Source organism: Dipodomys merriami, unplaced genomic scaffold, assembly GCF_024711535.1.
Source record: "Dipodomys merriami isolate MVZ:Mamm:240054 unplaced genomic scaffold, mDipMer1.0.p SCAF_42, whole genome shotgun sequence".
NCBI classification, from domain to species: Eukaryota; Metazoa; Chordata; class Mammalia; order Rodentia; family Heteromyidae; genus Dipodomys; species Dipodomys merriami.
In genome coordinates this window covers 5,994,537-6,021,650 of record NW_027205826.1, presented here as the reverse complement: position 1 = coordinate 6,021,650, position 27,114 = coordinate 5,994,537, and the positions used below count along the sequence as shown (strand labels likewise).

General features: G+C 46.2%; 1 long non-coding RNA gene across 6 annotated transcripts in view; it reads left to right on the top strand.

Annotated features, from left to right (window-relative positions):
• Positions 1-16,967, top strand: part of LOC138807403 (uncharacterized) — a 41,019-nt gene extending 24,052 nt beyond the window's left edge. For 3 of the 6 annotated variants that reach the window (XR_011366141.1, XR_011366139.1, XR_011366140.1), the window contains 2 exons: positions 14,322-14,730; positions 16,496-16,967. This is a non-coding gene — a long non-coding RNA (uncharacterized lncRNA). Of the gene's footprint in view, positions 1-2,992; positions 3,194-14,321; positions 14,731-16,495 lie in introns of those variants that run through there. The other 3 variants (XR_011366138.1, XR_011366137.1, XR_011366136.1) reach the window with 3 other exon arrangements.
• The last annotated feature ends 10,147 nt before the right edge of the window (positions 16,968-27,114 follow it).

Sequence of the window (27,114 nt, the reverse complement as noted above, 5' to 3'; positions counted from 1 at the left end):
TACAAGAGGGTGCTGTGAACCACTCAGGCTGATGCAATCTGGTACAGTTGCTCGCATTTTGATCTAAAGGTTGTTTTTCTCTAGTTTCAGAGCCCTTTCTCATTTGTTGATCTTCCTTCTTTCCTCCCCTCTTCCTTCCTCCCTCCATCCTTCCTTCCCTACCTCTTTTTTTCCCTCCCTCCCTTCCTCCTTCCTTCTTTCCTTCTTCTTTCTTTCCTTCTCTCCTCCCCCCAATCTCTCTTTGTCTGCATGGGTTTACTCTGTAGCCAAGCTGGCTAACTCTAGAATTTTAGGTTTGAAATAATTTAGTTCTCAAGTTGAAAACAAGAGCTGGGCATGTTTGCTTGTGCTTGTAATCTCAGCCTTGAGGAAGTTAAGGCAGAGGAGGATAATGCCTTAGAGGTTACCCTGGGCAGTAGAGTGAGAGCCTCTCTCCAAAAGATAAAAATCTGAACAAAACCAGACTCCACAGAGGATCTCATGATATAATAAATCACTAACAAAATCAAGATGGGATCTGGGGGTTGGTGGCTCATGTCAGTAATCCTAGCTACTCAGGAGGCTGAGATCTGAGGATCATGGTTCAAAGCCAGCCCTGGCAGGAAAGTCTGTGAGTCTCTTATCTCCAATTAACTATCAGAAAACCAGAAGTGGTACTATGGCTCAAAGTGGTAGAGCACTAGCCTTAAGCTCAAGAGCTCAGGGACAGTGCCCAGACCCAGAGTTCAAGCTCCACTATGACCACCACCACCACCACCAACAACAACAAAAATCAAGGTGGGGAGGGAATGGCATATGTGTGGAGGAGAGAATTAGCCAAATAAGAGACTAGGGAATGTAATCACAGATAATATGCACATTTGAAATGATTTTAGTCCTTTGCCTAACCCATTCTATAAGGCCAAAGCTTGAATTCAAGTATTATTGAAAACCAGGAGGAAATACTCATTCTCCCGCTGTCAGACAGCATGGCAGTGTGAAGCTGGAGGCTCTGATCTCATGGCTGCCTGCCGAGTCATTTCCCTATGAGTCAACCAGACCTCAGAATCTGGTTTCTAAAACTGTTACTCCAGACGGAAGAGAGCCAGGAACCTGGCTCTCACACTGGGATGGGATCCAGATGAGCCAAAGAAGCGTCTGTCAGGTGCACCTCCTAGGACAAATGCCACCTGCCAGCTGCTGCTGTCAGCTTTTTCTGCCACCCTGAGACCACCCTAGCTCTGGAACTAAAAAAATAGGGTATCCTTGACAATCCCAAGCCTTAGACCTAGAGGATCTCATCCTGTCTGAGATTTAGCTAGCCTTTTAAAGCTTGGGCTTATTAGTCTTTAATTATTCAAATATTAATAATAGTAGTAAAAACTGATATTCATTGACTCTACTCCTTTGTCTTCCTTCAACATCTCTATCAGGTAGACACTGTGATTGTGTCATCTCCAGTTGTTTATTTGTGTGTGTGTGTGTGTGTGTGTGTGTGTGTGTGTGTGTGTGTGTGTGTGTGTGTGTGTGTGTGTGCTGGTGTTGGGTCTTGAACTCAGGGCCTTCTATCTTCATGAGTCTTTCTTGCTCAAGGCTGGCACTTTACCATTTAAGCCATATCGCTTAAAGCTTTTTCTGCTAGTTAATTGGATATAAATGTCTCTCAGATTTGTCTACCCCGGCTGGCTTTGGATCAGGACTCTCAGCCTCCTGAGTAGCTAGTCTTATAGGTGTGAGTCACCAGTGCTTGACTTACCATCTCCAATTTGTAGGAGCTAAGTTAAAGAGGGGTCAGGTTACTTACTCAAAGTCTTAGAGAGTTAATGGCAGGATTCAGATTTGATTCCCAAATAATGTAATTCCAGATCCTAGAATTGGGTTTCTATTTCTATTGCAGTAGTTCTCACAGTAATCCCAATTTACATCAGACTACATAGGAATGTAAAAATAAAACTAATGGAGTCACTAGGCACAGTAATTTAAAAAAAAAGAAAAGATTCTCGAGAGGGATTGGGAGTATAGCTGAGTGGTAGAGTGAGTGGGTACTCAGTATGCAAGAGGTGGCAGGTTCAACTCTCATCATCATGGGTAGATAGGAGTCCCAAGATACTAAAGTAAAACCTGCGCTTGCTGTATATTTACACATGTTGGCTGTAGTTCTCAGTGCTTGGTCTTAGATTAGCTCAGTAATGTTCAAAGCCATAACTAAAGAAAATCTCTTCCAGGAGTAAGGTGCAGTGAGTCTTACCAATCAGATTGAGATGAAGCCTAGAGCCATGCCATACTTGGCAGTGAGATCTTACAGCAAATCCCAAGTTCAGACCCTGCTAGTCCTTAACTCAATTTTTTTGGGGGGTCGGGTGCTAGTCCTGTGGCTTGAACTCAAGGCTTGGGCATTCTCCTCTAGTTTTTTCCCCTCAATTCTAGTACTTTGCTACTTGAGACACAGTTCCACTTTTGTTATCTTGCTGGTTAATTGGAGGTGACTTCCATGAACTTTCCTGCTGGGGCTGGCTTCAAACCATGATTCTCAGATCTCAGCCTCCTGAGTAGCTAGGATTGTAGATGTGGGCCACCCTGGCTCGTTAACTCGATTATTCATTCAGCCCTTACAGCCCTTTCCTTTCCCACTTACTTGCTTTTCTGGGGTGAGATGAACAAACAACAGAAAATTTAAGCTTGAGTAACTTGCTGTCACTCAGTAACTTAGGAGTCAGACTAGCCAGAGAGCCAAAGCTAGTCACACCGTTTTTAATATCCCAGATTTTAACGGTGGCGGCCCAAGCTGGCTTCTTTGGGGACACTGCCACCTGCTTGCTCATCCCTGACCCTTGGGGGTCACCTGAGGCTCCACCGAATCCAGGTGGAGCCGCACACCGCCCCCTGGTGGCAGGCGGGCGCCCGCGCCGCGCATGCTAATGAGGCCGCGCCGCCGCCCGCTGATTGGCTGACGCGGACTCCAGCTGTTTTGGGAGTTAGAGCGGAGGAGCTGGGAGCTGCTGCCCGGCCCCGAGCGCTCCCCGCCCGGCGCCTCCGGGACGATGCGGGGCTGGGGCGGGCCAGGCCGGCTTCCCAACTTAGGGAGGCGGGGTGGAAAGGGGTGCTTTCCCTTTCTCTCAAATTCGTGTTGTGCTGGTGAACTCATCCCGGGTCCAGCATGACGATCCGACACCAAGGCCAGCAGTACAGGCCGAGGATGGCATTTCTCCCAAAGGTACCAGGGGTGTCCCCACCTGTGGGTCTGGCAGGGGGGCGGGGGGCGTCCCTGGGGAGAGTGGGGGGGCAGCGGGGCGGGGGGCGTCCCTGGGGAGAGTGGGGGGGGCGGGGGGTGTCCCTGGGGAGAGTGGGGGGGCGGGGGCCGTCCCTGGGGAGAGTGGGGGGGCGGGCGTCCCTGGGGAGAGTGGGGGGGGCGGGGGGTGTCCCTGGGGAGAGTGGGGGGGCGGGGGGGCGTGCGTCCCTGGGGAGAGTGGGGGGGCAGCGGGGCGGGCGTCCCTGGGGAGAGTGGGGGGGGCGGGGAGGGGCGTCCCTGGGGAGAGTGGGGGGGGCGGGGGGGCGGGCGTCCCTGTTGTCGGTTCGAGATGATTGGTCGTCTTGACTAATTAATACGTGTCGTGATATAAACCATGTTTAAGTTTTCAAGCTGCCTCTGGGTCCCGAAGAATCTAGAATCTGCTCACCCTTGGGGCAGAATGTGAGGGCGAAGGGGACACGGAGCCACCACCACGCACGGGGCACAAGGACCGCATTCCCCATGTGCTGTTTCCACAGCTCCTATAGGTTGACATTTCTGATCTGAAGTATGGTTTTATCTATTCATTTAGTGCTGGTACTGAGGCTTTTTCTTTTCTTTTCTTTTCTTTTTTTTGTCGGTTGTGGGGCTTGAACTCTGGGCCTGGGCGCTGTCCCTCAGCTCTTCAGCTCAAGGCGAGCGCTCTACCACTTGAGCCACAGCGCCACTTCCGGTTTTCTGGTGGTTTATTGGAGATAAGAATCTCACAACTTTCCTGCCCGGGCTGGCTTTGAACCGAGATTCTCAGATCTCAGCCTACTGAGTAGCTAGGATTATAGGCGTGAGCCACCAGTGCCCCGGCTCTGAGGCTTTTTTTTCTCAGGGCTTGCACCACTCCAGCCACACCTCCTCTTCCAGCTTTTCATCGGTTCATCGGAGATGCAAGTCTCATAGGCTTTTCAAAGCCCAGGCTGGTTTCAAACATCAATCCTCAGTCTCAGCTTCCTGAGCAGCCAGAATTACAGACATAAGCCACGGGCGCCCAGCTTGAAGTATGATATTTGAAAGTAAACACATCTTATGCACATAGATGGATCCTGACATACACCCAGCTCAGAGGGCTGTGGCCCCCCTTCCCCCCCACAATTGCTTGGGTGCTTTGACTGGTTTGAGTCTAAATGTTAGACTTTCTGCCAACCTCATTTTACACTATTTTCTCTCAAGCAGTATGTACTGAGAGACTTGTGAGTTCTGAGCTCATTGTAGGTAGCAAAGACACAAGCATAATCCTTTCCCCCTTCCTTGGGGCTAAGGGTCAGTAACCCATCCCAGTGCAGAGTAACTGTGCCCAGCCTTGATGCACTGACACAGGCCTGAGGCCTGGGTGCATCCTTAGGAGCATCCAGTCAAATCCTCTCTCAGGCTTGGGCACTTGGACCGTGGATGCAGTTCTGAAGTTGGGATGTTAGAAGCTTACTAGTAAAGAGTGTGCTGTGGGTTTGGATCACTTTTTCCACAGCCCTGGGGATGATTCTGATTACCCCCCAGGGAGTTGTGTCTGGTTCACAGGAAAATTCCAGTCCTGGTGATTTTTGGAGTGTGATAGCTGCTGACTAAAAGAAACCTTGGGTATGAGGCAGAGGTGTGGGCGACTGTCTGGGCTCCATGCAACAGCTACAGCTGAATCTGGGTGGGGAGATGCTAGGCTGAAAGGTAAGGTTATACTTTCACTTGGCTTGTTGCTCAGATCTAGTGCTCTCCTACTTGAGCCACACCTCCAGCCCTACTTTTTGCTGGTTATTTTGGAGATGATATCTTATGGACTTTGATTCCCAGGCTGGCTTTGAACCAAAACCCTCCATTTTAGCTGCCTGCGTAGCTAGGATTAGAGGCATGAGCCACTGGCCTTTTCCACTTCAGACAATTTCAACAGGTTTTATTATTCTGTTATCATCCATATGAAATGCTTCGACTATATTTATTCTCTTGATTCTTTTTTTTTTTAATACAAAAAGGCCAGAAATGAGCTGCTGACATTTTTATCAGAGAAGTTTAAGTTTTCAGCTGCCAAAGCAAAGATGACTTCCACCTTTTCCATCTGGCCTTTGAGCGCCCTCTGCCTTTCTGTAAGAAGACAGTGGATTTTTCCAGTAAAATACAGGATTCTGAGTGAGTTCTTTATATCTGCCTGAACAGTTAGGAGAGAAAAGACAAAGAAGCTGTAAGCCTGATCATCAGAAAGAAGAAAGGTGTGTGTGTGTGTGTGTGTGTGTTGGGGAGGGGACAAATGGCTACCCTGTGTGTGTGTGTGTGTGTGTGTGTGTTGGGGAGGGGACAAATGGCTACCCCTGGATTAATCCCACAACTGGCTTCTTGTCCCCTACAGCCAGCAGTTTCCTGTAGCCCTCTCTCCAGTACCCTTTTGGGTCATCTCTTGGCTTCCTTCTTTGCTGCTGGGCTTGTGGCTGCCCCAGTGGCCTGAGATGCTGCCAGGCCACTGCAGCTCTGTGGGGAGCCACATGAATAGTTTCTGTTCCAAAACAATTCTGTGAGCCAAGAAAGTGTCTGCGCAGATAAAGCACGCAGTCAGGCTTGCACGGGGCTCCCAGCTGGGTCTTGTGTGCCATCTGAGAGGCTGGCACTGTGTCCAGAGCACTGAACGGTGTGGCTGTCCTCACAGCCTTCACCGTGTACTTGATCTTGACCTGTTTCTCAAGATCATAGTCAGCCGCAAACGCAGGCTTTGCAACCATGATTGAAATGGTAACATCCATCGTGAAGTGCTGACTTCAGGCATCGCCCCTGCTTCTTCCCTCCTCCCTGACTCGGGAGCAGCCTGGCTGAGTGAGAAATAGCAAGTAGAACTTTTCCCATCAGCTCTCTCCTGCCTGGTTCTTTTCCTCTGCCACAGCCAGCTCAGTCAGACTCTTTTCCTCTGTGTTTTTTTTCTTTTTTGGTCAGTCATAAGGCTTGAATTCTAGGCCTGGGCGCTGTCCTTCAGCTTTTCAGATCAAGGCTAGCATCCTACCACTTGAGCCACAGTGCTACTTCAGTTTTCTGATGGTTTATTGGAGATAAGAGTCTCATGAACTTTCCTGCCCAGGCTGGCTTTGAACCATAATCCTCAGATCTCAGCCTCCTGAGTAGTTAGGATTATAGATGTGAGCCACCAGTCCTGGCTTTTTTTTTTTTTTTTAATATGCGTGCCAATACTGGGGCCTGAACTCAGGGCCTTGTGCTCTTAAACTGTATTTTTTTTTGTCTTTTCTTTTTTGTTACTGGGGATCGAACCCAGGACGTTGCACTTGCTAGGCAAGCGTTTTGCCACTGAGCTACATCCCAGCCCACAGCCTTGTGCTCTTGATTAGCTTTTTTCATTCATGGTGGGTGCTCTAACACTTGAACCACTTCTCTACTTCTAGATATTTTTTGCTGGCTAATTGGAGATAAGAGTTTTGCAGATCTGTCTACCCAAGCTGGCTTTAAACCAAGATCCTTGGATCTCAGCCCTCTGAGTAGTTAGGATAACAGGCGTGAGCAAATGGCATCTGGTTGTACCCCCTTTTTAAAAATCTGGCCTTCTACATTCACATCCTCCAGGAAGCATTCCTTGACTGTCTTATGATCGCCTCCCTTTTGAGCCTCTGAGCAGCTTGGAACTGGCGATCTCCCACAGGTCACACTTGAGCCTGGGCTGTGTTACTTCTGTCTATATTCTTTGTCATCTTGGCTCCCAGGAGACAGAGATTATGCTGTTTATTTGTGGCAATCATGGCAGTGACTCTATAAGAAGCATTTGGTTAAATCTTTTGGATAATGTTGTTCTCCCTTAAGGCTGGTCCCTGAAGGAGGTCTTGGGCTATCAGTAACCTCTGTCAAGAGCACTATCATTCCAACCATCACCCCTCCATTCTGTCTTAGAGGTTATGGAACTGTTTCACCTCTCTCTCCCCCCACTCCTTCTTGCTCCCCCTTCCCCCCCTTTTTTCTTTTTTTGAGATAGGGTCTCTATATGCAGTTCAGGCTGGCCTAGAACTCACAGTGTTACTGGGATTAATGGCATGGATCATCATATCTGGCCACATTCATTATGTTCAGTTGCTCTTCACAACCGCCCTGAAAAAAATAGATGGACAAGTGCTATAATGCTTTCTCCATGTATGAATGTACTGAGGCTCAGAAAGGTCAAATCACTGGCCAAGGGTTGCACGGTTGACTTGTTTTATTTCTCAGCTTCATGGAGGGTAGGAAATCCAGTATTCTTCTTTAGAGGAGTTATTCACCTACATCCTAAAAGGACATGGTGAATGGAGAGCTGATTCAGTGTTGCACAGAGTTATGATGAATTGCCAAGAAATAGCTGCAGTAAAATGAGAGGAAGCAGTCTATTTGGGGGACTCTGTTCCTTGACTTAGGCTCTGTCCTCAACCTGAGAATTTCTTCCTCAGTCTCCAGAACTTCAGGCTGTGTTGCTAGTAGAATTTTCTAGACATTTCTGTGTGTGTTCCAACATCAGGGCACAAATGGAATTTTTTTGCTTTCAAATAGGCTGTTTGTGGCTGGGTGCCAGTGATTCATGCCTGTAATCCTAGCTACTCAGGAGGTTGAGATCTGAGGGTCACTGTTCAAAGCCAACCTGGGCAGAAAAGTCTATCAGACTTATATCCAGTTAACCAGCAAAAAGATGGAAGTGGAGCCATGGCTCAAGTGTTAGAGCATTAGCCTTGAGCACAAAAGCTTAGGCACAGCACCCAGGCCCAGAGTTCAAGCCCCACGACCAACAACAACAAAAAATAAATAAAATAAAATATTTTTTCTTTTGCATTTGCTGTTTTGCCTACCAACACTACTCTCTGTGTAGCAGGGAGACACACAGCCTTGCAATCATATTCTCTTGCTCTCCCCAGAGCATGTCCAGTATCCAAGTACAAGGGAGTCCACCTCCCTGCAGCTTCTAGAGATATCCTTGCTCACCTGTCTCAGTGAGTCACCTGGATGTTTTTATACCCAGATCTTTGGTCCATAATCTCCTGTACACAGCCCTTCACATACATCTATAATCTAAAAGTCATATAAACCAAGGTCAGCTAGGTGACTCTTTTCTCCCCTGTAGACTTCTGGTGGAATGGCACTGACATCCTGCTATGCCCTAGATATTCCAGCTCTTCTCTTGTGCAGTGTACATTCTGAACCCTTCAGGCCTTGGCATATACTTTCCTCCCTCTGGAGCACCCTCTGTGGCCGAGGCTTACATTCTAACCAAATACTCCACGTACTTTCTTAGAACCACAGGGCCAGGAGTAGAAATGACGTGCATTCCTGCACATGTGCAGGAGGTGGGTGTTGACCTTCCAGGATGAAATTCTGGAGGACTGGTGTAAGTTCTCCACAGTTTCCCCTTTCCCCTGTACCTGTGGTAATGAACACCAGGGATGGAATGAGGAACCACGGCTGGTAACACTCTGGCTTTCCTCAGTCAGGACATTCAGGGAGGGACCTGGCTATTACTGAACTTGAATTAGCATAAGAGGACTAAATCTTGATGATGTTAACCATTGTTCCCAGAGTATGACCTGACTGACCCAGCCTGACTCTACAGTCTCATTTTTCGAAGTAATACCTTCCCTTTACATTTTCATGGCATGAGACACATGTATGGTTAGTAATATGATCAGTTACGTACATGCAGGGTTAGTGACATAGAACGATTGAGAGTACAAATTCCACAGCTGGGCATGGTGGTGCATGCCTGTATTTCCAGTACTCCGAAGGCTGAAGTAGGAGGATCTCAAGATCTAGACAAGTCTGAGATACATATTGAGATCCTATCTCCCCTCTCCTCCCAAAACCCCACAAAACTAAACAAGTATAAATTTCAGAGCCAAGCAACTGTGTTCACATCTCAGCTCTGACATTTATCAGCACCAGGACCTTCCGTGAGTTACTGAATCTCCCAGGACCTTGTTTGTATTTGTCCTACCAGTAGCTGCCAGGGCAGGTGACAGAGCAGTTAGTTGTTAAACAGTACTCTGAAAAGCGTCACCCTCTTGTTTTGTTAGATGGATTGGAGCAAAACCAGAGATGAGAGTCACAAAGTACTTTACTGAATATTATTGATTGACCATAATGGGAACAATTTAGGCATAGCCAAATGGAAGAGATGAAGAAAGCAAGGGGAGGGGACATACACACACACACACACACACACACAAACACACACACACACTCTCTCTGTTACACACTTACACACACACACACTTACACACACACACATTCTTTTGAGTACACCCTCTTTGACTTCATCAGTATCCCAGGACGTTGATTTCCATCAGTTAGGGTTTTTATGGAGGAATCATTACACTGGAATGACTAATTAGGTTGCTGGTTATCAAGTCAATCTCTAGCACTTTACTCCCCTCTCCCTGAAGCTGAGGGATCACAATTGGAACTCTCAACTCTGTAACCATGCCTAGATCTTTCTGGTGAGCCCTCAGCCTGAAGGGAGGAGGGGGCTCATCCTAGAGGCATCTCAGTGACATACAAAAGACGCTCTTAGAGTTATTGAGAGGCTAAGGGGTTTAGGAGCTGTGCATCAGGAATCAGGGACAAAGACCAAATGTTTACTTTTTGTTATATAACAATGCCTGAGACTGGTCTGTAATTTTTCCATCTTGTATTATCCTATTTTTCTATCAAGATCATATTAGTCACATGAAAGGAGTCAGGAAGCAGTCTTGTTTTTCCTTCTCTGTGAGAGTTTGTGGAAGATTGGTGTTATTTTTTAAATATGTGGGGGATTGATGAGAGTATTTGGCTTTGTGTTTTCTTTCTGAGAGGTTCTTATGTAATAAATTCAACTTGTTTATTGGATAAGTAAGATTTTTTGGGTTTTTTCTCTCAGTGGATGTTGGAAAGTTGCATTTCTCAAAGAGTTTGTCTGTGTCATCTGAGCTGTCTGTGTCAATTCTTTGGTGTAAGAGCAATAATTTGATCTTTTCCATGTCTGTAGGATCTTTAGTAATATCCCTTTCTAATATTGACAGTAGTTTTTTGTTGGCTGGTAGGAAGCTATCTATTTAAATCTAGTTAAACTCTGTGTATGGTGTGTGTGTGTGTGTGTGTGTGTGTGTGTGTGTGTGTGTGTGTGTGTGTGTGTGTGTGTGTGTGTGTGTGTGTGTGTGTGTGTGTGTATGTTCATGTTGGTATTGGGTCTTCAACTCACTCTTGGGCTTAGCTTTTTCCAGTCAAAGCTGGAATTCTACTACTTGAGCCACAGTGCTACCTATGGCATTTTGCTGATTAACTGGAGATAAGAATTTCTTTATTTGTCTTACCAGGCTGGCTTCAAATCCTGATCTTCAGATCCCAACCTACTGAGTAGCTAGGTGTGAGCCACCAGTATTTGGCATTTAATTTAAACAATATTTTAAAAGAACTTTTGGCTTTGTTGGTTTTCTCTACAGTGTATTTCTATTTTACTGCTTTATAATATTTATTATTTACTTCCTATTTTCCTTATACTTTTCTGTTCTTTTGTTCTTAATGTAGAAGAATAAATCACTGATTTTTCAGACTTTCCATTTTTGTACCACATACATTTTAAGATTCTAAATTTCCCTCTGTGTTCTACATTAGCTTCATACATGGAGTTTTTATTCTATATCTTTTAACAATCACATTCAATTAAAATTATTTTATAATATTTATATGGATTACTTAGAAATGTTTTTAAATTTCCAAGTATTGGAAATTATGTTTCTTATTTTTATTTTATTGTTTAGTTAGCATATATGAACAGTATGATGAAAGTTTCATCATGATGAAATTGTCTTTTTGTTATTTCTGGGCTAATTCTGTTTTGGTCAAATAACTTTTTCTTAATTCAGTGTCTTGAAATTTGCAGTCTTGTTACCCACTATATGAATAAAATTATCACTTTATAGACACTCAAAAGTAAATTGTAGGCGGGGAATGCGGCTTAGTGGTAGAGTGCCTACCATGCATGAAGCTCTGGGTTCGATTCCTCAGTATCACATAAACAGAAAATGCCAGAAAAGGGACTGTGGCTCAAGTGGTAGAGTACTTGCCGTGAGCAAAAGAAGCTCAGGGACAGTGTCCAGGCCCTGAGTTCAAGCCCCAAGACTGGCCAATAAAAAAAAAAAAGTAAATTGTGCTCTTGTGGGTACAGATTTTGATATATAATAACCAGGTCAGATTTGTATTGTGCCATTTATATTTCTATATCCATCCTGGTCTTTTAAGTTTCTTGTTCCATAAATTAAGAAAGATATACTATAAGCTTTCACTATGTTTGTGGATTTATCTTTTCATAGACTTGTTTGTATATTTATTCCCTCAGCTCTTCAGCTCAAGGTGAACACTCTACCTCTTGAGCAACAGTGCCACTTCCGGTTTTCTGGTGGTTTATTGGAGATAAGTCTCATGGACTTTCCTGCCTGGGCTGACTTTGAACGATCCTCAGGTCTCAGCCTCCTGGGTAGCTAGGATGACAGGCGTGGATTACAGCTAGGATGCCAGGGTTTTGTATACCATGAACACAGATGGCTCTGGAACCTGTGCATGCACGTTACATGGCCTTCTTCCAGCAGATGGCTCTGGAGCCTGTGCATGCACATTACATCGCCTTCATCCAGGCCTTCATCCAGCAGATGGCTCTGGAGCCTGTGCATGCATGTTACATGGCCTTCTTCCAGCAGATGGCTCTGGAGCCTGTGCATGCATGTTACATGGCCTTCTTCCAGCAGATGGCTCTGGAACCTGTGCATGCACGTTACATGGCCTTCTTCTCCGACCTCCTGGTCATCCCATCTGGGCTCTGGTTTCTTTCTTCTTGCCAAGGTGCCCACTTTAATCCAACTCATCTTTGTTCAGGCACATGGAGCCAGGGGCTCCCAGTCAGCTTCTGGCTGCCTTTGACAGGGAGGGGGAGAGAGGAGGGGGAAGCCTTTCTCCATGACTCACGTTAGCATCTCTTTCTGCATGTTGTTCCTGAGCAGGGCAGTCACAGCTGCCCTGGGCATGCAGCAGGACATCCTTCTGACTGTATCATTGGCCATCCAGCCATGCTTCAGCTCCCTGAGGAGATCAGATACTGGAAGGCTCCTGGCAGTGATGACTGATCTAGCTGCCAAGCTACATCTTGAACAGTTTGGGAAGAAAGACTAAACCTTAAAAACTGTGCAGTTGCTGTTTACCGGGCATGACCCATAGTGTCTCATTCATCATCACAATTCTGGGAAGACAACACAAGGCCCAGAGAAGCCATGCACATGTGTGGTCATTCGGCTAGGAAGTACTGAGGGCTGGGTCTAAGTCATGCTCTTTGCTCTAGAGCGAGCTGTGACTTCAGACCACACCTCTGCTGCTGGTGCCCTGTGACTCGGCTGTCCTACTTTTCCCTGGAAATGCAGCCCAGGCTGGACATCATGACTGTTATTGTCTTGTTGGCTCTTATTGTTGTGCTCTTCCTGATGCCTGCTGTTGGAGGACTGTGTCCCTAGTGGGGGCTTTGCCTTCATGAGGCCTAACCAATATGTCACTGTTTGTCTCTTCCTCCCCACCCCCCATCCTGGGGCTTGAACTCTGGGCTTGGACACTGTCTCTGAGCTCCTTTTGCTCAAGGCTAGCACTCTGCCACTTGAGCCACAGTGCCACTTCTGGCTTTTTCTGTGAGTAATTGGCAATAAAGAGTCTCACAGACTTTCCTACTTGGGCTAGCTTTGAACTGTGATCTTCAGATCTCAGCCTCCTGAGTAGCTAGGATTATAGGTGTCAGCCACCAGCACCTGGCAATCTCTCTACCATTTTCTTACCTAGAAAGATGTTAATCATGTTTCACCAGTGGGATGGATGCTACCCTATCTGTGACCTTCTGTGTACCAGCTCTGTGTTTTATTTTCACACATTCCCTCCTGGTGAGCGGCAGGGATGAAGGTGGAAGTTTGGCTCACAGTTTGACTCTGACACTCAATTTCCAAGTCTAGCCAGCAGCTTTGGACTCTAGGTCATTCTAGCCTAGGAGAGGACGTGAGGGACAGCAGCTGGCTCCTGGGATGGCACCAGTCCTCTCCTTCCTTAGGGAGAGATGTCTTTCATACTCTGCTGTCTCTCAGTCTGTGACCTGAGGCCTGCCATGCAGGCCCCACCGAGCCAGAATTGCTAGGCCACTGCTTACAAATAGTTATTATGCCGTAAGCGTATGAAAACAGTTCTGTGATGGTTAATGTGATGTGTCAGCTTGACTGGAAAAAGAGATATCCAGAAAGCAGGCAGTATTTTATTCCTGAGTGTATCTGTGAGAGTATTTTTGGAAGATGTTTGGGGATCAGTAGACTGAGCATAAAGATCTGGGTGGTCACCGTCCAATCAGTTGAGAGCAGTCAGAACAGAAGATGGAGGTGAATTCTCTCTCTCTCTCTCTCTCTGGTACAGAGGTTTGAACTTGGGGCTTCACACTCAATAGGCAAGCAGTCTACCACTGAGCCACACCTTTAGCTCCTGAATTCTTTCTGAGATGGGGCACCAGCTCCATAAGCCTTGGAGTTCAGAGTTCCTGGTCATTGGACTCCTGGACTTGTAACCCCTTTCTCTGGTCCCACATGGACTAAGTACAACACATCTTTCCTGGTTCTCTAGCTTGCAGATGGCATATTGTGGAACTTCACAGCCTCCCCAATTGTGTGAACCAGTTCTGACAATAAATCCCTTCGATATAGCTCTCTACCCTGATAGTTTTATTTCTCTGGAGGATACTGATTTACAGATCCTCCCACTTTGCACCAGTGGGGGAAGTGCTCAGTCTCTATCCTATTTTGAACACCTCAGTTTGCAAATTTTTCAAACTTTGCATCATGAACTAGCATGCCTACACAAAGACACACAGAAGTGGTATGAAGTCTTAGGAAATGATACTGGAATTCACTTGGTTACCTGTGCCTTAATTTATTTCATTCCATTAGAAAAGTACTTGTCCCTACCCACTAAGTGAGCTTCAGCACCCACTTCAACCATACCTTTTTCTTTTTGCTTTTATTTTTTTCAGAACAGGATCTCAATGTAACATATTTGTCTCTCTTTTTTTTTGTCTTTTTAGTGGAAAAGACAAAGAAAGCAATCTGGAATGGTCTCTAGCACTTTCCACAAGAACTCTACTTAAGTTACACCAAGTATTTACATGTCTGCTGTGGGCTGAATCATGTCCTATTCATAGATGGAAATCCCAACTCCCAGCTGATTAAAATGTGAGTGAACATGGAAACTGGGCCTTTCAAAAACGCAATCAAGTTAAAACAAGACAGTGTGGATCCTAGTCCAATATGACTGGTGTCCTTATAGGAAGAAGAGCTAAGACCCCACAGGTACACAGACCAAGAGGAGATCATGTGAGAAGACAGTAAGAAGGTTGCCTGCTTGTGCCAAGGAGACAGTCCTCGAAAGAAACCAAACTGTTGACACCTTCATCTTGAACTTCTAACAATGTGAGAAAGTTTCCAATATTTAAGGTACCCAGCCTCTCATTTTGTTACAGCAGTCTCTGCTAATGAATATAGTACCTTTAGTCTGCATGTACCGTTCACTCTGTTTGGAACCCTCTCCACCTACTAACATTCAGGGAATCCCTAACTCAGCACACACCTGAGACTGTAGGCACTGATCACGAGTGATCTCACCAACCCTTGCTTACCGTGTTTCATTCATACCCACATTGCAACCACTCCAAACAACCCATGTGTTTGTAAAGATAAGGTAGTGTCCCTTCCTCTTCATCTTTGCTGTTAAGGCTCCCTGGGCTAGAGGCCCCATCTTACATTTCCAAGTTGATTATCATCTCTTCTGTTTTCAACATTCATCCCAAACATCATTCTGCTTTAAAGCATTTCCTGAACTTATGCTGCTGTGACCCACCATTTCTACTGTGAACAGAGAGTTGTCACAGCAGTCTTGAGTTATGAGTTTGGCTGCTAGTTAGGAGCTTGGCTTTTGGGATGGCTCCTTGGGGTTGCTGTGAAAAGTTGCTTTCTGTGTCTAGGCCATGTAGTACAAGCCATGCAATACATGTTGAATACTTGCTTTCCTTCTGGTAGTCTGGAGTCATGATATATATTATGTAGAGTACCTATATTATTAGTCAGCCCCAATGGAAACTCTGGGTACTGAGTTTCTAACAAGCTCTTCAGATACACAATGTTTCACACTTGTCACAACTCCTTGCTGGAGGAATGGAATGTGTCCTTTGTAGTTCTATTGAGAGAACTCTTGGAAGATTCCACCTGGTAGTTTCCAGACTGCCCCTTGTGCTTTTTCCCTTGCTAGTTTTGCTTTGTATCTTTTCACTGTGATAAATCACAGCCAAGAGGATAACTTTGTGCTGAGTGCTAGAGTTCTCCAAGCAAATTATGGAGTCTAGTGTGTCTTGGGGGACCCCTAATGCACCCTGCCACAGGCCTGCATATATAGATTTTTCTTGCTCAGAAAATTGGAACCATCCTTACTGAAATTCAGTCAGATCATTTCCAAGAAAGATCTGGAATGCCTTTTGAGAAGTGAGAATGCCTTTTGTGCAGGCCTATGCCCAAGTGATTGATTTCTTTACAGGAGCACTTACCAAAATGGCTACTGTTGAGTGTTTGTCAGACATTTGTAGTCATATGCTTGAGAAACATCAGACTTAAAACTTGTGAGTTCTATTATCCCAAGTCTCTTCAGAACAGCTGAATTTTCTGTTATTAACTTTGTTAAGAGGCAGCGGTTCAAATCCAAAATGTATTTGACCATCTCTCATTTTCCCCTCAGGAACACAACTGCACAATCCCATGGAAGGTGGGAGGTGGGTAGTATGGCAGGCATCTTAAAATAAGCATCAAGAAACAGATACTTGCAAGAAGTGGAGTGGGGGCCAAGAGAAGGGTAGATGGGTGAAGAGAAGGGGGGGATAAATACAGTCACGAATCCAATGTACACACCACAAAATTAAGAAGGGGCGGGTTGACTGATAATGTTGAAAGGGGTGACACTAACGAAGACACACTGTATTCATAAACCGTTTTGCGAAATGGAAACTCCTTGCATAACTACTGAAAAAGAAAAATAAAACTGAACACACACAAGTTCGAAAGAGGTAGGAAGTTAGCACTGGTGCTAAGTGGGTTTCTTGAATGGGTAGAAACCCAGGTAAGTATTCTGGCCACTTGACACACAGTCATGACTTTTTTTTTTCTCCTTTTGTGAGAGATCTTGATTAACCTTCTTCACCCTTCTCTCCCACAGGAGGGGATCACGACCCACTTCCACACAGTGCCAACTGGCATCCTTCTTCCAAGTCCCTTTTCTACACATTCCTTTGCAATCCCTCCTCGTCTGACCCAAGTCACCGCCTGTCCGGTTCACAAATAATAAAGTGCATCATATGTCTGTTACTTTCTTTCTGGTGCTGTTACAGAAGCTTGAACTCGGGGCCTGAGCGCTGTCTCTGAGCTTTTCTGCGCAAGGTTAGTGCTCTACCACTTGAGCCACAGTTCTACCTCCTGCCTTTCGGTAGTTACTGCAGATAAGAGTCTCACCGACTGTCCTGTCTGGGCTGGCTTCGAACACCCATCCTCAGATCTCAGCCTTCCGAGCAGTGAGGATTACAGGCGTGAGCCACGGGCGCCTGGCTCGGTTACCTTTGAGATGGGCCACTCGGTCTCCGCTTCACGAAAAGCAACGGGGCCTTGAGCCCTTGGGCTGGGGCATCACCAGTATCTCCCACAGGGAGGGGCAAGGGCCGACCCAAGGGACGCGGGAGGGGGGTCCGGCGCCATGGGCTCCAAAGCGGCGGCGGGGGACGGCCCTCGGCCTCCTCTGACGCCCCCAGACCCGAACCCCCAGAGGTGAGGGAGAACCCAGAGCCCCGCTGCCGCCCAACCTAACACGCCACCGCGGCGGGACGGAAGCGGAAGTGTGAAGAGACCGGAAGTCCGGTCCTGGAGCCTGGCGTTCCTCTCTAGGAGCCCGGAGGTTTCCCATCTCTATGGTGTGGGGTTTCCCGCCGCCCCGCGGTGGGCAGAGGCGCCCAGGCCTCGGGCGGGCGCTGTCCCGCCAGCCCGGGAGCGGAAACGGCTCTCATTATTGCTGAAGAAGACGAAAGGCCCCGGGGCTCAAGGGGGCACCCCAAAGCTGGGTGTTTCGGTTTTTTGGCTTCCTCTACACACATCCATTTAGAGAAAAATGGAGAAGTCCAGCCTCCCAGCAGTGATGCAGCTGACATGACCTTAAGTCGTGATCGTCGAAGGCCTCACCTTGAAGGGCCTTTGGAACGTGAGCTCCGGGCGGGGGCTGGGAGCGCCGCTGTGGCATCTTCTCACAGAACCAGCCTCTCTGTCCCCTAACGCTGCAGGCACACCTGTCCTGCCCCCCCCCCCCCCCCCCCCGTCCATTCAATGGTCAGGTAGAACAACTTTGGTTTACTCATTTATCTGCACTTTCTACTCTAAAACGAGCAAGAAAGCTATACCAATCTAAACAAGCGCAGAATCTAGCCAAATTAAAACTGCTCAGGGGTAAACAACATACAGCCCCCAGCACAAATAGGAGTGGGGTACAATTCGTTCACCCTTGACAACAGAATGTAAACGTATTCAAGCCTGTTGAAGAACTCTGGGGCATATAAAGCCATTTAATGTGTGCTCCTCTGGCCCCTGGGATCTCACCTGTGGGAATTTTATTCTGGGCAAACAATGCAAGTGAAAAATAAAGCTGCATTTCTGAAATGATTACAGTGGACATTTGTCAAAGTTGCTTGCCCAGTATCTAGTATCCCTTTTCCTGATTTCAACACTAGGATTTTTCTAATCTTACTATGGAAGGAATGCTCAGAGGGGTACATGCCCCAGCATGGTAGAGTGATAAATCATGAAGTCAAGATCCAGGCTACCAGGGACCTAACCTTGTCTTTGCTGCTTAACAGGTGCCTGAACGTTAGCTTGAAATATAACCTCTCTGAGCGGTGATAGTTTGTTGGTAGACACCTTCCATGTAGGGTTGTGGTAGCAGATGAGTGATTGAGGCAAGTATAAAGCTGATGCACCATCCCCCCACAGTGTAACCCCCGCTTTCACTATATTTGATGTCAGTATAACATGTGGAGGAGATGGGGACAAACAAGTCGTTTAAGGATTCAGGTGGACCTGTTGCAACAATGAGAAGTACAAAATGTCATGTCAAAACCAGCTTTACAATGTCGGTGTGAGGGGGGGAGGGGGGTATAATTGGGTGGGGGGAGGGGGGTAAAATTGGGTGGGGGGAGGGGGGAGGCGGGGAAGGGAAGTGAAGGGTAAACAAAGGAGGAGGCTGCAATGCTTGGTAAGAAATGTATGCATTATCCTGCCCATGTAATTGTAGCCCCCCTGTACAGTATGTTCTCAAATAAAATAAAATACAATTAAAAAAAAATAAAGTAAAAAAAAAAAAAAAAAGCTGATGCACCATTGTTATTTCCTACCTCCATGCCTCTCACATTGCTATGTCCAGAAAGCTCTTACATGCTGCCTTTCTTTTCTTTGTGTTGATTACACACTCCAATATCATTTCCTGCATTATTTCAGATATTGAATATTTTTCTTTCCTATTGGAAAAACCTTCAGAACAAGATCATATCTTATTTTCTGTGCTTTGGGTGCTGAATTGATGCCTAATCAATGTTTGTTGAGCAAAAATGAGTACTCTCTAGTACAGCTGAGAAAGAACAATTAATAAAAGTGCAACAAATTTGATGATAAAACATAGAGATGCCTGTATGATTCATACCTGTAATCCTAACACTTGAGAGGCAGAGGCAGGAAGGATGGGGAGGTTTAGGCATTCTGGACTACACAGTGGGGCTCTGTCTCAAAAAACAGAACAAAACCAAACAAAAAAAAAACTCCTAGGGAAATAAATTCTCACCATGTTTATCTGGATATTGGATTGATGATCTACGACTGGGGGATTTTTTTTAGAAGTTAGTGTATGTGACATACCAAAGATAAGAGAGGAAGGAGATGAGACTACAAGAAATGAGACACTCAGAGCAATCAGGATTCTTGGGCCTGGAGGCCTATTGGTAATAAAGAACAGGTAAATGAACCCTGAACAGGACTGGACCCTTCACTTACAGATGGCAGTATAAATTTCAAAGCTTGAGTAAGGCTCAGGATGTGGTCTTGGAGGCATGGCGAAGGTGATGAAGAAGCAAAGAGACACGGAAGGGAGGAAGCTGAGAATGTGAGACTTGAGTGTTTGCTTGCTCATCCACTGGGACCCTGCAATCACCCAGGACGAGAACGAGCTGAAGATGTAGAGCATCGCCCAAGTTCTGGAGTACATCTGGAGGAAGACAAATATGAGCAGCAGGAGGACTGAGGGAGGTAGAGAGGTGGATATGAGAGCACTGAAGGAGGAAGATTGGGTACAGGAGTGGAAACGTAAGGAACACAGAAGTGGCTGTGGAAGGCCTAGGGAACTGAAATAGGGATGATGGCGAGGAAGCAGAGAAACCTTCCTTGTGATGGATGTGATGCCCGAGGGAGGAAGCCTATGGTACTTTGAAGAAGGTCTAGTAGGATATTTCATGAGGACCAGGAGGACTATGGTCTTGAAGAATACTCTTGAAGACACAGCAGGAGTCCAGCAGCAGTGGGAGGAGTGGGTAGAGCAGGGTTGAGATGAGAGACCGTGAGAAGTCCTATAAACCACAGCCAGCTTACATCTGCTCACCAGCTCTGATTGTGTGCACTCCCCCCGCCCCCATATCCAGTCCAGTGACTCTGTGGTTGATGGTGTCTCATTTCCACTACAGTACTGGGCAATGCAAGACATCAGATCTCCTTGCCCTGAACAAAATGAAACACACACACACACACACACACACACACACACACACACACACACAAAACCTAAAAACAACTACTGAGAAGCCACCGACTCTCCTAATCCTAGATGCAACCCATTGGTTAGGAGAGGATGCAGGCAATGTATTATCTACAACCCAAAATCATGAGTTGAAAATGCCATGTGTGAGAAGGGAGACACCTCCTCGGATGATGCAGCTTAATCTGCTTAAAAAAAAAATTAAGGGCTGGGAATGTGGCTCAGTGGTAGAGTGCTTGCCTAGCATGCATGAAGCCCTGGGTTCCACTCCTCAGTACCACATACACAGAAAAAGCCAGAAGTGGCGCTGTGGCTCAAGTGGTAGAGTGCTAGCCTTGAGCAAAAGAAGCTCAGGGACAGTGCCCAGGCCCTGAGTTCAAGCTTCATGACTGACAAAAGCAAGCTAGCAAGCAAACAAACAAAAGTCAAGGAAGCTACAAGTCCCAGGAAGGGACTTGGTGGGAGGGGGAGGGGTCAAGGGTCACAGAAAATCTTTAGCCGCTGAGCAGCCTGCTTACCCATGCTTTGCAGCATGCTTGTATCTGGTCAAAGAGGGGGATTTCAGTAAGATGAATACAAAGGGAGTACATTAAGTAGTAAATTTTCCTATTCCTGAAGTGGATTCCCCTTGTCCACATCCCTCTGATGCTATGGCAGTATTGGTTGGGGTATGCTAATGGGAGTGCTGAACTCTTTTAAAGGCCTACCACATGGAATCCTGTTTGGGGATAGTCTGAGTCCAGAGGGCCTTACTTGGTGGAGAGCACTAAATCCTACCCTTTGGAGCTGACTGTGGTGGTTTTGTTTGTTTGTTTTTTAATTCTACTTAGAATATTGGAGTTACAGGGCTTTAAAATTGGAGGGTTGGGGCTGGGAATGTGGCTCAGTAGTAGAGTGCTTGCCTAGCATGCATGAAGCCCTGGGTTTGATTCCTCAGTACCACATACACAGAAAAAGCCGGAAGTGGCTCTGTGGCTCAAGTGGTAGAGTAGTAGCCTTGAGCAAAAGAAGCTCAGGGATAGTGCCCAGGCCCTGAGTTCAAACCCCAGGACTGGCAAAATAAAATGTCAGAAAAAAATTGGAGGGGGTCTTTGTGTCCATCAACTCTGCCTCCTTCTTGGTACTAGTGAGAAATGGAGAATCTGAGAGATTAAGTAACTTGATCAAAGTCATCTATCCAATGAATTCATAGTGACAGAAAGCAGATCAATGGTTATGTGTGGAGAACACACAGGCCCCCAAGGAAACTTGAAGGTAATAATTATATCCTGTATCTTGATCGTGTAAATTGTTTTATATCTGCATATCAAAACGTATCAAGTAGCTAGGCACCAATGGCTCATGCCTGTAATCCTAGCTGCTCAGGAAGCCAAGATCTGAGATCTGAGATCTGGATTGCAGTTCAAAACCAACCTAGGCCGGAAAGTCTGTGTGCTCTTGTCTCCAATTAACCACCAAAAAGTCAGAAGGAGGTATGGTTCCTTTGAGCAAAAAAGCTCAAGCACAGTGTCCGGGACCTGTGTTCAAGCCCCAGGACTGGGACAAAAATGAATGAAACAACTTATCAAGTTATACACTTGACATAGGAATAGTCTCTTGTACACGAATGATGCCTTCATAAAGCTGCTTTAAAATGCCACCCATCTGGGCTGGGATGTAGCTCAGTGGCAAAGCACTTGCCTAGCAAGTGCAACGTCCTGGGTTCGATCCCCAGTACCAAAAAAGAAAAGACAAAAAAAAAATGCCACCCATCTGAGAAGGTGGCTCAGTGGTAGAGTGCTTGCCTTGTTCGATTCCTCAGCACCACATAAGCAGAAAAAGCCAAAAGTGGAGCTGTGGCTGAAGTGGTAGAGTGCTAGCCTTGAGCTGAAGAGTTCAGGCCCCACAACTGACCAAAAAAAGAAAAAAAAAAAAAAGGCCTTGCATCTCCTCAGAGACCAAACAGGGAACAGGACACGCAACTCCTCTCTTGAAGTCTTCACACTCCTGCAATCACTTCAGCACTGTCTTCAAACCAAAGTCTATTTCAGGCTGTAAAAATGTTCTTTTCCATAATGTCATGGGAAAAAATTCCATACTTCCAAATGGTCTATAATGAAAAATAACAATACTCTTTAAAAAGTAGCAGGTATCACTCAAGAGTTCTAATGTGAACTGCGTTATGAGGAGGAAGGGATAAACTTTGTTCTCTTTTCCAATTCGTGTTCATTCCTGTGGCAAGGCTGTGAGAAGTATCTTTTCTGAATGCTTTCAGTGAATTTGATCTTAGAAAAACAGGCCTTTTTTTTCAGTACTAGGATTTGAACTCAGGGCCTCATACTTGCCAGAAATTTTTCTTCTGCTTAAGCCATGCTTCCAACCTATTTTGCTGTGGTTAATTTTTTTAATCTTTGCAATTTGAAAACAATATTTATTTAATCTGATCTCATGCCAATAAAATACATGATATGTCCTTTAGTACATCTTCTGTCTCTACTTAGGTACACCCTGTGCTCTGGTTAATTGTGAGATAGGGTCTTGCGTATTAGCCAGGTAAATATGAGTGTAGTCCTCCCATTTATCCTTCTGTCTGTGCTTGGGATAATACACATATGCCACCATGCCCAACTTTGTGCTGTTGAGAGTGGCCAGGACCCTTGATCCTCCCGATGTCAGTCTCCAGAGTAACTGGGATTGTAGGCTTGAGCCAATATGCCTGGTTCTATAATGGGATTTTTTTTTCTTAGAGGATTATGCTTTGTGGAAATAGCTGGCTATTGCCACTGAGGTAAAATAATTTCTAAATAATCAGGAAACCTTGCAGGAAACGTGGATTCCTCTTTTCCCTCCTCTCCCGAAGTCAACAGCCAGGACCCCCAGGCGCCTGCTGCGCCACATTGTGTATCCTCCAGTAGCTATCTTTGAAATAAATCTCCTGGAGCTGACTTTGTAACAAACCCCAGCTTCAAGGGTGCAGGGGCATAGGACATTATGATTCTGGAATGTACAGCCCCCATGAGTAAGAATATCCGCCTGCGTTGTGTGGGGACCCCAAATTTGCATGCCAATTCAAACCAAAATGGTAGGTTAGTTCAGTTACTATGAGACGGACTGTAACTCCATTGGCCACTGACATAAATATACAATCTTTATGTGTGTGTTACAATCCCATTGACCACCTGAGTGTGACCAGGCTTGACCACATGGATTTTGCCTTTAAAAACTCTAGCTTGTGGGCCGTTCGGGGTCACAATTTCAGCTTCCAAGTCTGCGCTGCGTCCCTGGCCAGTCAGCTAACCACTTCCTCAATAAAGTCACCTTTTTACATGAGGCTGTCTCTGAGTGGTGGAGTCTTTTCCCTATAACAACAGGACACGGGCAGCTTGGTCCAGGGAATCAGGTGTCTGATGCTATGTCTGTTCAAGTCAGGGTGGTGATTGCTGATGGTGAGGTTAGGGAGCAGTCTAGAGTGCTTAGAACCCCGGGTGAACTCTGAGACGTCCTGTGTCTCTGTGCCATCATACGCATGTCACCCCTGTGCTGCCTCATCATAGTTTGCCTTCTCTGAATCCCTTCCACTCCCTTCCCCCCCACCCCCCACTACCCCAAACCTTTGCACTGCCCTGGCTGCCCCAATAGCATCTCTGGGGCTCCCTGGCCCCCTGGATTCAGGTGGGAGGCACCAATGGGAGATGAAGGGCAGGAAAAGAGAGGGCTGAGTATTTTATCCCCTCGATTCCTCTCTGGTAATGCTTTTGACCCCCCCCCCCCCAGAAGACAGATTCCCTACAAGGGCTCTGGCTTTTCATCCCTTTGGGCTTAGGCAATAATAATGGCTCTCCAAGATGGTTCTCCTCCGGATGGTTCCATGTGCTCTAATGGCTCCTTTAATCCTGCCCCACCTCTAAGAAACATCTCCATGGAAGTCTCTGCCTAGAAGTGGCCGGAGAAATCCATGACACGGAAATGAACCAGGTAAGCTTCTGTCTCTCCCCCGCCCCCCCCCAGACCATAGAGGAGGCACAGAACAGGAAGTGTGTCTTTTTTTTTTTTTTTAAAGCTTTATATCCTCAGCCCTTGGCTCCATGGCTGGAAGTAAGTGGTTGGGCAGTGTGGGAATATTTTCTTGAGATGACCTGGAGGTTAAAGGTCATGCGTGGTGTGGCACAGCGTTGTATCTGGATGTCCCAGGGACAAGGTCCAGGACTCCACACATCACACTGGGTAGCATCCAGGGCAGTGTGACTTCAGTTTAGGTCCCGGATCATACCCTCATTAACGTCCTTTCACTCGGGACAGGCTCTGCGTGCACCTGTACCCTAGGTTCCTTTTGTTGTGAATGAGGAGGGAAGCAGAGAGGACAATAGAGATGATGGTGGGGATGATAGAATGTCCATTTGCCTCACTGAGTCTCAGAAGGGCTGAATGTTAGCACTGTGCCCTTCTGCCCTCTTCTATGATGGTATTTTTGTTTAAAATTTAGTTTATTGTTATTATAGAGGTGATACATTACATTTATGTGAGTCAGGCAATGAGTACATTTCCTTTCGTACAGTGTCTTCTGTTCCCTCGCTCTCTCCCAGCCCCTCCCTCCCGTCTCCACCCACGAGTTGTATAGTTCCCTTTCATCAGTTCCAGTAAGGACCACTGCTGCACTTTTCCACCCATTTTCCTTTGAGTTCGGTGCCCTCCTTCCCACCCTCTCGAAGATATGCATGTGAACACACTGTTTATAAGGTAAGGAAGACAGAATCATCACACACTAAAAAAGAATAATAAGTCTTTTGTTTCCATATCTTGGAATTCGTTCCAGCATGTACATTATTATTATTATTATTTTTTGGTCCGGTCTTGGGGCCTGAACTCTGGGCCTGGGTGCTGTCCCTCAGCTCTTCAGCTTAAGGCTAGCACTCTACCACTTGAGCCACAGTGCCACTTCCGGCTTTTTTCTTATGTGGTGCTGAGGAATAGAACCCAGGGCCTCAGGCATGCAAGGCAAGCGTTCTACCACTGAGCCACCTTCCCAGCCCCTGTACATTATTCTTATATCCATATGAAGAGGCACTAAGGCATTGTGCCTTTGTGATTCTCTACTAAAAACTATCCTCTTCTGGGCTCACTGTATGTGAGGATCTAGAATCCTGTATGCCTTATCTCCCAGTGTGTTCTGGATATAACTTCACCGTATATGATTGTATTTGTTTGGAGAGGTCAACCTCTTTGTGGAGGTGTGGTGTTTATTGAACGATGGTGGTATAATTTTAGGAGCCTAGGTGGATGTTTCTCAAAACTCATTTACCTGGGTAACCCCTTTCCCTCCAGACGTGGACTGTTTCTGTCACCCAGCAAGCTCCCTTGGACCTCTACTCATCTCATCCCATCCCAGAGCCCATTCCTTTCAAGCTGCACCTTTAGGTAATCTGATGTCTTACAAGCTCTTCATAGACACCCACCAATCATGCCTACCCTTACCTCCCTGCCTTTTGTTATTCTTTTATTATTGTTTTGTGGGCCCTGGGAGTTTGAATTCAGAGCTTGTGTGCTCTCCCTTAAGTCTTTCACTTAAGGCTGGTGCTCTTCCACTTGAACCACTCCTTTACTTCTGATTCTTCACTAGTCATTTGGAAATTAAAAAGTCTTGTGGGATTTTTTTTGCCCTGGCTTTAAGCTTGAATAGCTAAGATTACAGACATGATTCCACCAGTGCTTATCAGATTATTGCAGGTAAATATGCTTTCATCAGATTATTACAGGTAAATATGACTTGAAAGGAAAAAAAGAAATGAATAAGGATCTCTAGTTTAAAGGGCCATCAGTTGACTGCCTTCCTAAGCAAATCCCCCTTTGTTCTCTTCCATCATAAATTCATTAGCTGTGGTACTCAATATCCACGCAGCATCTGTAGATTGGAGAAAGTGTTTAATGTAATAAAACTGAAAGGGGTTTGATGACTACTAAGGGGCTCATCTTTTCATTTCTCTAGATATGATAACAGAAAGAACCTGTTGATAAGGATTTTGGTAATGGGGAGGCTTCGGATGTGTAAGGAGAGGAGATGTATGGCATCATGTGCTCAAGTTTGCAGGTAATCTAAAACTGCCCTTCAGGAGACTATGAAAAACAAATGTAGCTGGGTGCTGGTGGCACATGCCTATAATCTTAGCTGAGGATCACATCATGGTTTAAAGTCAGCCTGGGCAGGAAAGTCCATGAGGCGTTTATCTTCAATTAAGCACCAAAAAGCCAGAAGTGGAGCTGCAGCTCAAGTGGTAGAGTGTTAACCTTGAGGAAAACTCAGGGACAATGCCCAAGCCCTGAGTTCAAGCCCTAGGACACACACACACACACACACACACACACACACACACACACACACACACACACACACAGAGTGATCACTAAGAATCAGAAGTAAAATCTAATTTGCCCATGGCTAGACAGGTGGCTGAGGAGAAATAACCTCTTCATTCGTCACTTCCTTTAAAATAAACTTCTTGCCAATTATTCTGATATTTATTTGTTCATTGCCACCTCTGATCTTTGTGCCTACCAGGACATTCAGGAACAATCACTGTTACTCGTGTCTGCATTAAATGTCTGAGGAGCCTTTCCAGTGTGAGCCCATTATTATTTGTTTTAACTTCTTTGATAATGAGTTGATTCTTGAGATTCTAAGGAATTTGCCCAAGGTTGCCCCGCAATTGATGGCCAAGGTGGCATTGGAAAGACACCGCTTCCACAGCGCTTTATTAGTGGGAGCCATTTGCTTAATTCTGAACCTAACTCGGTTAAAAGGCTTAATCAGGCCTTGGGGACATCGCCACCTGCTTGCTCATCCCTGACCCTTGGGTGCCACCTGAGGCTCCACCGAATCCAGGTGGAGCCGCACACCGCCCCCTGGTGGCAGGCGGGCGCCCGCGCAGCGCATGCTAATGAGGCCGCGCCGCCGCCCGCTGATTGGCTGGCGCGGATTCCAGCTGTTTTGCAAGTCGGCGGGTGAGAGTAGAGCGGAGGAGCCTGCA